The sequence below is a fragment of the Pseudonaja textilis genome, chromosome Z (genome assembly GCF_049901715.1).
Source record: "Pseudonaja textilis isolate UNSWEBS1 chromosome Z, rPseTex1.2, whole genome shotgun sequence".
In the NCBI taxonomy this organism is placed as follows: domain Eukaryota; kingdom Metazoa; phylum Chordata; class Lepidosauria; order Squamata; family Elapidae; genus Pseudonaja; species Pseudonaja textilis.
The window spans coordinates 71,505,231-71,511,278 of record NC_142008.1 but is presented as its reverse complement, the minus strand read 5'-3'; the positions used below and the strand labels follow the sequence as shown (position 1 = coordinate 71,511,278).

The window sequence follows — 6,048 nt, the reverse complement described above, 5'->3', positions numbered from 1 at the left end:
ATATTACTTGTTGCAATTTATGCTCCGAACGATAAACAAGAAGAATTTTATAAAAAGTTACATATGAAATTAATTGGACTGGACCATGTCAATATAATTATGATGGGAGATCTTAATGGAATTGTAGATAATAAATTGGACTATACAGCGACAGCATTAAAACAAAATAGAAAGACTCTCCCTAAATCCTTTTTTAAAATGGTAGATGAATTAAATTTAAAAGATATATGGAGAGAAAGAAATGGTAAAACGCAGCAATATACTTTTTATTCAAACAGACATTTATCATGGTCCAGAATAGATATGATTTGGACCTCATCAGAACTAATATCTAACATTCAAGAAATAAATATAGAAACGGGTATATGGGCAGACCATAACCCTATGACAATTAAATGGAAAGGACAAAGAAGAAGATCTAGATGGACATTAAATAACGCTATCTTAAAGGAAAAAGACTTTACACAATGGATGGACAAAGAATTGGCCTTCTTTTTATTGAAAATAAAAAGAAGATACTTCAATGCAGAATGTTTGGGATACAATGAAGGCATATGCGAGAGGATTAATAATGGACTATACAAAGAAAAAGAATATCAGGAAGAGGCAAACTATTAAAGCTTTAGAAGATGCTTATAAAAAACTGGAAAAAGAATTGCAGAATATGCCACAGAAAAAAGATATTAAATTCAAAATGGATATAATTAAACATAAGATGGGTCAGGCGGAGAAAGAGGAATTGGCACAAAAAATTAGAAGTGCTAAACAGAACTATTTTGAAGATGCAAATAAACCAGGTAGATGGCTAGCATACAAATTGAGAAAGGAGAAAGAATCTAGGAGAATAGTACAGTTAATAGATGATCAAGGTCAAATGTGTTATGGTAATAAGGAGAAAAAGATAATTATCCAAGACTTTTATGGACAATTATATAAACAGGAGGATTTTGATGAGGAAAGAATTAAGCTTTATCTACAAAATGCTAACCTACCCAAGATATCTGAAGAGACTGAAAAAATGTTAGAAAGTACCATAACAATGATGGAACTGACGGAAGCATTTAATAGGCAGAATAATGGAAAAGCACCAGGCCCAGATGGGCTCCCGGCAGAATTTTATAAAACATTACAAGAATCGTTGAGCACTCCATTGTTAGAAGTTATGAATGAAGCCATGTTAAATAAGAAAATACCTAAAACATGGTCAGAAGCTTATATCACACTTACTCTAAAAGAAGGGGCTGATCCATCACAAATTAAGAACTATAGACCTATTTCTTTACTGAATGCAGATTACAAAATCTTTGCTTCCATCTTGGCAGAAAGGCTCAAAAGATATCTAAATAACTTTATTCATCCTGACCAGAATGGATTCCTGCCAAGGAGACAAATTAGGGATAATATGAAGGTAATTCTGGACACTTTGGAATATTACGAGGCACACCCTGAAAAACAAATGGCTTTGGTATTTTTAGATGCCCAAAAGCATTTGATAATGTGAATTGGAGATTCATGTTTTTGTTATTGGAACAGATGGGCTTTGCTAGAAAATTTATTCAAGCAATAGAAGCCATATATGATAAACAAATGGCAAGAGTGATGATAGAGGGAGATTTTACAGATTCTATTAATATAAGAAAAGGCACAAGACAAGGTTGCCCATTATCACCTTTGTTATTTGTATTGACTTTGGAAGTGCTGAATAGAAACATTAGAGAGGATCCAAATATAAAAGGAATGAAAATTAAGAAGGAGGAATTTAAATTGCAAGCCTTTGCGGATGACTTGGTTTTTATTTTGGAAGATCCTCTAGGAACAGCTTTAAAGCTACTGGAAAAGATAGAGATTTATGGTGAGATGGCCGGCTTGAAAATAAACAAAGATAAAAAAAAGATCTTGACAAAGAATATGTTACTAAAACAAAGAGATGAATTGGCAGATTTATTGAAAATTCAAGTTACGAATAAGGTTAAATATCTGGGGATATATTTGATGTCAAGATGTACTACATTGAAAGAGAATAACTATATTAAACATAAGAGCCCTTTTATTTTGATGAAAATAGTTATGACTGTCCCAAGGGGTTAGGGGAGAAAGAGAGAAAGTGGATAGAATAGTAGCAGCGGATGCGGCTGAAGCTGCTGCATCAGCTCTGTCATTTCCTTCTTGTAATGGGCCGGGAAATGGTTGATGACTTCGTATATGAGCAACAAAGAAAGGGTGGGAGCGGGTTGAGATGAGTTGCTGAAGCGAAATGAATTTAGTAAGAAGGTCATTGTCCAGAGTGGGGGAGAGATATGCATTGGAGATATTCTTTACTATAAAAGTGACATAAAGACTGTCCAAGATTAAATTGAAAGGTTGATCAGGAAAATGTTGAAAGGCCAATATAGCAGCAGCAAGTTCTCCCCTTTGGGCAGACGATTGTGGCTGAGTAACTTTGGTGTGCCATTGCCCTTCTGAAAACTAGGCACAGGCACCATATTGCTTCCCTCCATCTGCATATATAGTGATCGCAGAGGGAATGGGGGCTGTGGATTCTATTAATTGCCAATTAAAAGGAACCAGCTTAAGTAAATTAAGTTGGTCATCTGCAGGGAGATGGCAGGAAATAGTCACTGGTCATTCTCCCATTACAATTTGTAATGACTCTGAATTCAATAGCATTACCTCCCAATCGGACAATGACATGGGGACATATAGTACAGAGGGTTCAATAGCCATTAGGGCTTTACAACGTTGACGCCCTTTGTGAATAAGTATAGAGAAGAGCAAAGTTTTGGGGTTAATGGATTTACGAGGGGTATGAGGCAGATGTATCCATTCTAGGATGAGAAGTTTAGAGAGACTTTGAGCAAGAATTGCAGTAGATAGCTGAAGTGTATTGAGCAAGATTAAGGAAATAGGAGCATTGTTGTGACATCGGTCAACCCACTTTTTCTGCATAATGTGCTGAATGTCCTGGGTGATTTTCAATTGATGATCTGTAAGGGTAATTTTATCCCCTGGAGTGGTTCCTCCCTTTAATGCATCAAACAGGGGGCTGAGCATGTGTGTAGTGATGCCAAAATAGGGACTGGTCCAATTAATAGCCCCTAAATATTGTTGTAATTGTACGAGGGATGTGGTGTGGGGCAGGGCTAATGCTGGTAAAACTGGTGCCGAATAAGCCTGCATTAGCTTATGTCCTAGATATTGAAAACGATGTCGTGTTTGAACCTTTTCCGGGGCTATGTGTAAACCACCTTGGTGTAGCAAGGTGATAAGGTTGTCCAGGGTAGCGGCAACTGTGCCTTCCGGACCGGGGGCACCTATGAGAATGTCATCCATATAGTGGTAGACTAGAAATTGTGGGTGTTGTGTTCTATAGGGCTGAAGGATTTGATTAACATAGTATTGGCACATTGAAGGGCTGTTGAGCATGCCTTGAGGTAATACCTTCCATTGATATCGTTTAGTGGGATGAGAATTGTTAGGTTGGGGAATAGTAAAGGCAAAGAGTTTGCGGTCTTCCGCATGAAGGGGGATAGAAAAGAAACAGTCCTTGAGGTCAATGACAACGACGTCATAGTTAGTGGGAATAAGGTTGGGATTAGGTAAGCCACATTGGAGTGAGCCCATGGGTTGTATGATGGAGTTGACAGCCCTTAAATCATGCAAAAAGCTCAATTTTCCAGATTTTTTCTTTATAACAAATACCGGAGTGTTGTATGGGCTAAGCGACGGCTTGATATGATCATATTGTAATTGTTCGGCTGTTAATTGCTGCAATGCAAGCAATTTATTTGCTGGCAACGGCCATTGATCAACCCAAACAGGAACATCCTTGGTTAAGGTCAAGCGAAGGGGAAGAGGGTGAGTCATTCTAGCTGCAATTTAGCGCCAAATTGAGAGAGTAAGTCCCTCCCCCACAAATTCGTGTGAAGGGGGAGGATGACGGGCTTTATTTGTACAGTCCCTGTGAGGTTTTCAGAAGTCACAGGGAGCCAAAACTTACTGATGCGAGCCGTTTGAATCCCTCCTACACCTCTTACCGATGGGGAGGTATCTGTTTCCCAGTCTGTAGGCCACTCGTCAGAGCGTATCACTGAGACGTCAGCACCAGAGTCCAGAAGACCAGTGAAGCGGCGACCCTTGATTAAAGCCAAGAGTGTGGGCTTAGTTTCGGTGATAGATCTAGGGAGGGCAAGCACATCAGAGGGAAGTTGCAGTACCATGATCATTTTTGCTACGACATCACCCTTTTGTAACTTCATTGGAAGAGTGGATAGCACAGAAAGGTGAATGGCTGAGAGTTTTGAGGAAGGATAAAGCAGAGCGGGAACCACAGAGATTCCTTTGAGGAGGGCATGAGGGTGAGATTGTATAAGAGCAGTTTTATTGGAGGAGAAGGAGGCAGAAGGAGGAAGCTATGCGCCGACAGAGAGTGGTAGATGGGGAAAGGATATGAGCACATCTTCTGCCACTGATAATTCATACACAGTGGATGGTATATGGGCAGCCTTGGGAGAGGGGCTAGCTGCCGGCCCCTCTACTCGTTTCCCGAGGGTTCAGTTTTTGATCGACATTGATTAGCCCAATGATAGCCTTTCTTACATTTTGGGCAGACTGTTTTTGGTTGAACATCTCTACTGGCGGAGGGCTTTGCTGCCCCCCCGCCGGGGGCTCGACATTGTGATTTAAAATGGCCAGGCTTCCCACAATTGTAACAATTACCAGATGGCTTATTACCTCTGGTGATAGCTGCAGCCATCATTTCGGAAGTGTATTGGTGTGTTCCCACCACCCTGCAGGCTTGTAGGAATTGGGCTAGAGTGGCATCTGGAGAATTAATCAAGGGAGTAAGCAATGTTTTACAGTCTGCATTAGTGTTCTCATATGCCAATTTAAGAAGAATTTCCTGCCGAGCCGCCTCATTTGTAATTTGCCTTTGTAGGGCCGTTTGGAGGCGTTCAATAAAATCGGCACAGGGTTCATTGGAATTTTGTAGAATTTTTGCAAAAGATTGTGCGGAGGTATGAGGGTCATCCAAGCGAGAGAGAGCAAGCAGAGTGTCTTGTGCAGAAAGGTTAAGAGCATTAATAGGGCTATTATATTGAGCTGTGGGAGCAGCAAAGGCACCCTTTCCTGCCAGTTCATTTGTGGTAAGATTCGGATTTTGAGCTGCCAATAGGCGACAATGATGGAGAAACTCCGATTGCCATACAACAAATTGAGTCCCTGTTAGAGTCATATGAAAAAGGCTTTGCCAATCAGCTGGGATCATTATATGGGCATTAGCCATCATTCTAAATAATCCCATTGTAAATGGAGCCTGACTACCATACATTTGTACAGTTTGTTTGATATCCTTGATTGATTAAACAGGGATGGGTTCCCAGTGTGGGACGTTTTGTCCCTGCGCGTTCTGCGCATAAACTAATGGGAATGCCGATGGGCAGTCGGAGTGATCTAACTCGCCAGTTCTAACTCCCGCAGTGATGGCGGCATGAACCGCTCGCATAGGAGGGGGTAAGGCAGGAGAGGAAGGCATAGAAGGGAGAGCAAGAGAAGAAGAAGAGGGATTGGGTGAGGGGGGGTCAGGAGAAGGGGGGGAGGTTTACCGACCTCATTTGCCTCCGGGGGGGCAGTCGGTTTAAGAGACACAGGTGCCACAGCGGGGGGCAAGAGTTGTACAGCAGGATTCACATAGGGAGGGGGTCCAGAAAGGGGGCCAAGTAGTGGTTGCTCTAGAGAGGAGAGAGCCTCAAAAACCATCCTCCAAGCAATTAATATAGACGAAGGGGCCCTAGGACTTGCGTGAAGGTATTTTCCAATCTCCTCCCATACTGTAGTTTTGATACTGCCTTTAGCCGGATAAGAAGGGCAGTGTTGCCAAATGTATTCTAGGAGTTCCTCAATAGAGGTTTTTGTGAGGGGGGCACAAAGGGAGGCCCCCCTTTTAAAGGTAAAAATTTTTCATTTGGTCAATTCTCTGATTTCCTGAATGTGAGCTGCCTGCTCCTTAGAGAATCTACCACCCATACTCACGAGGGATCCGTTGTTGCC

At 41.4% G+C, this 6,048-nt stretch overlaps 1 pseudogene; it reads right to left on the bottom strand.

Moving 5' to 3' along the window:
• Window positions 1-4,435: 4,435 nt before the first annotated feature.
• On the bottom strand, window positions 4,436-5,551 carry LOC148124083 (endogenous retrovirus group K member 8 Gag polyprotein-like; annotated as a pseudogene).
• Between the last annotated feature and the right edge of the window lie 497 nt (window positions 5,552-6,048).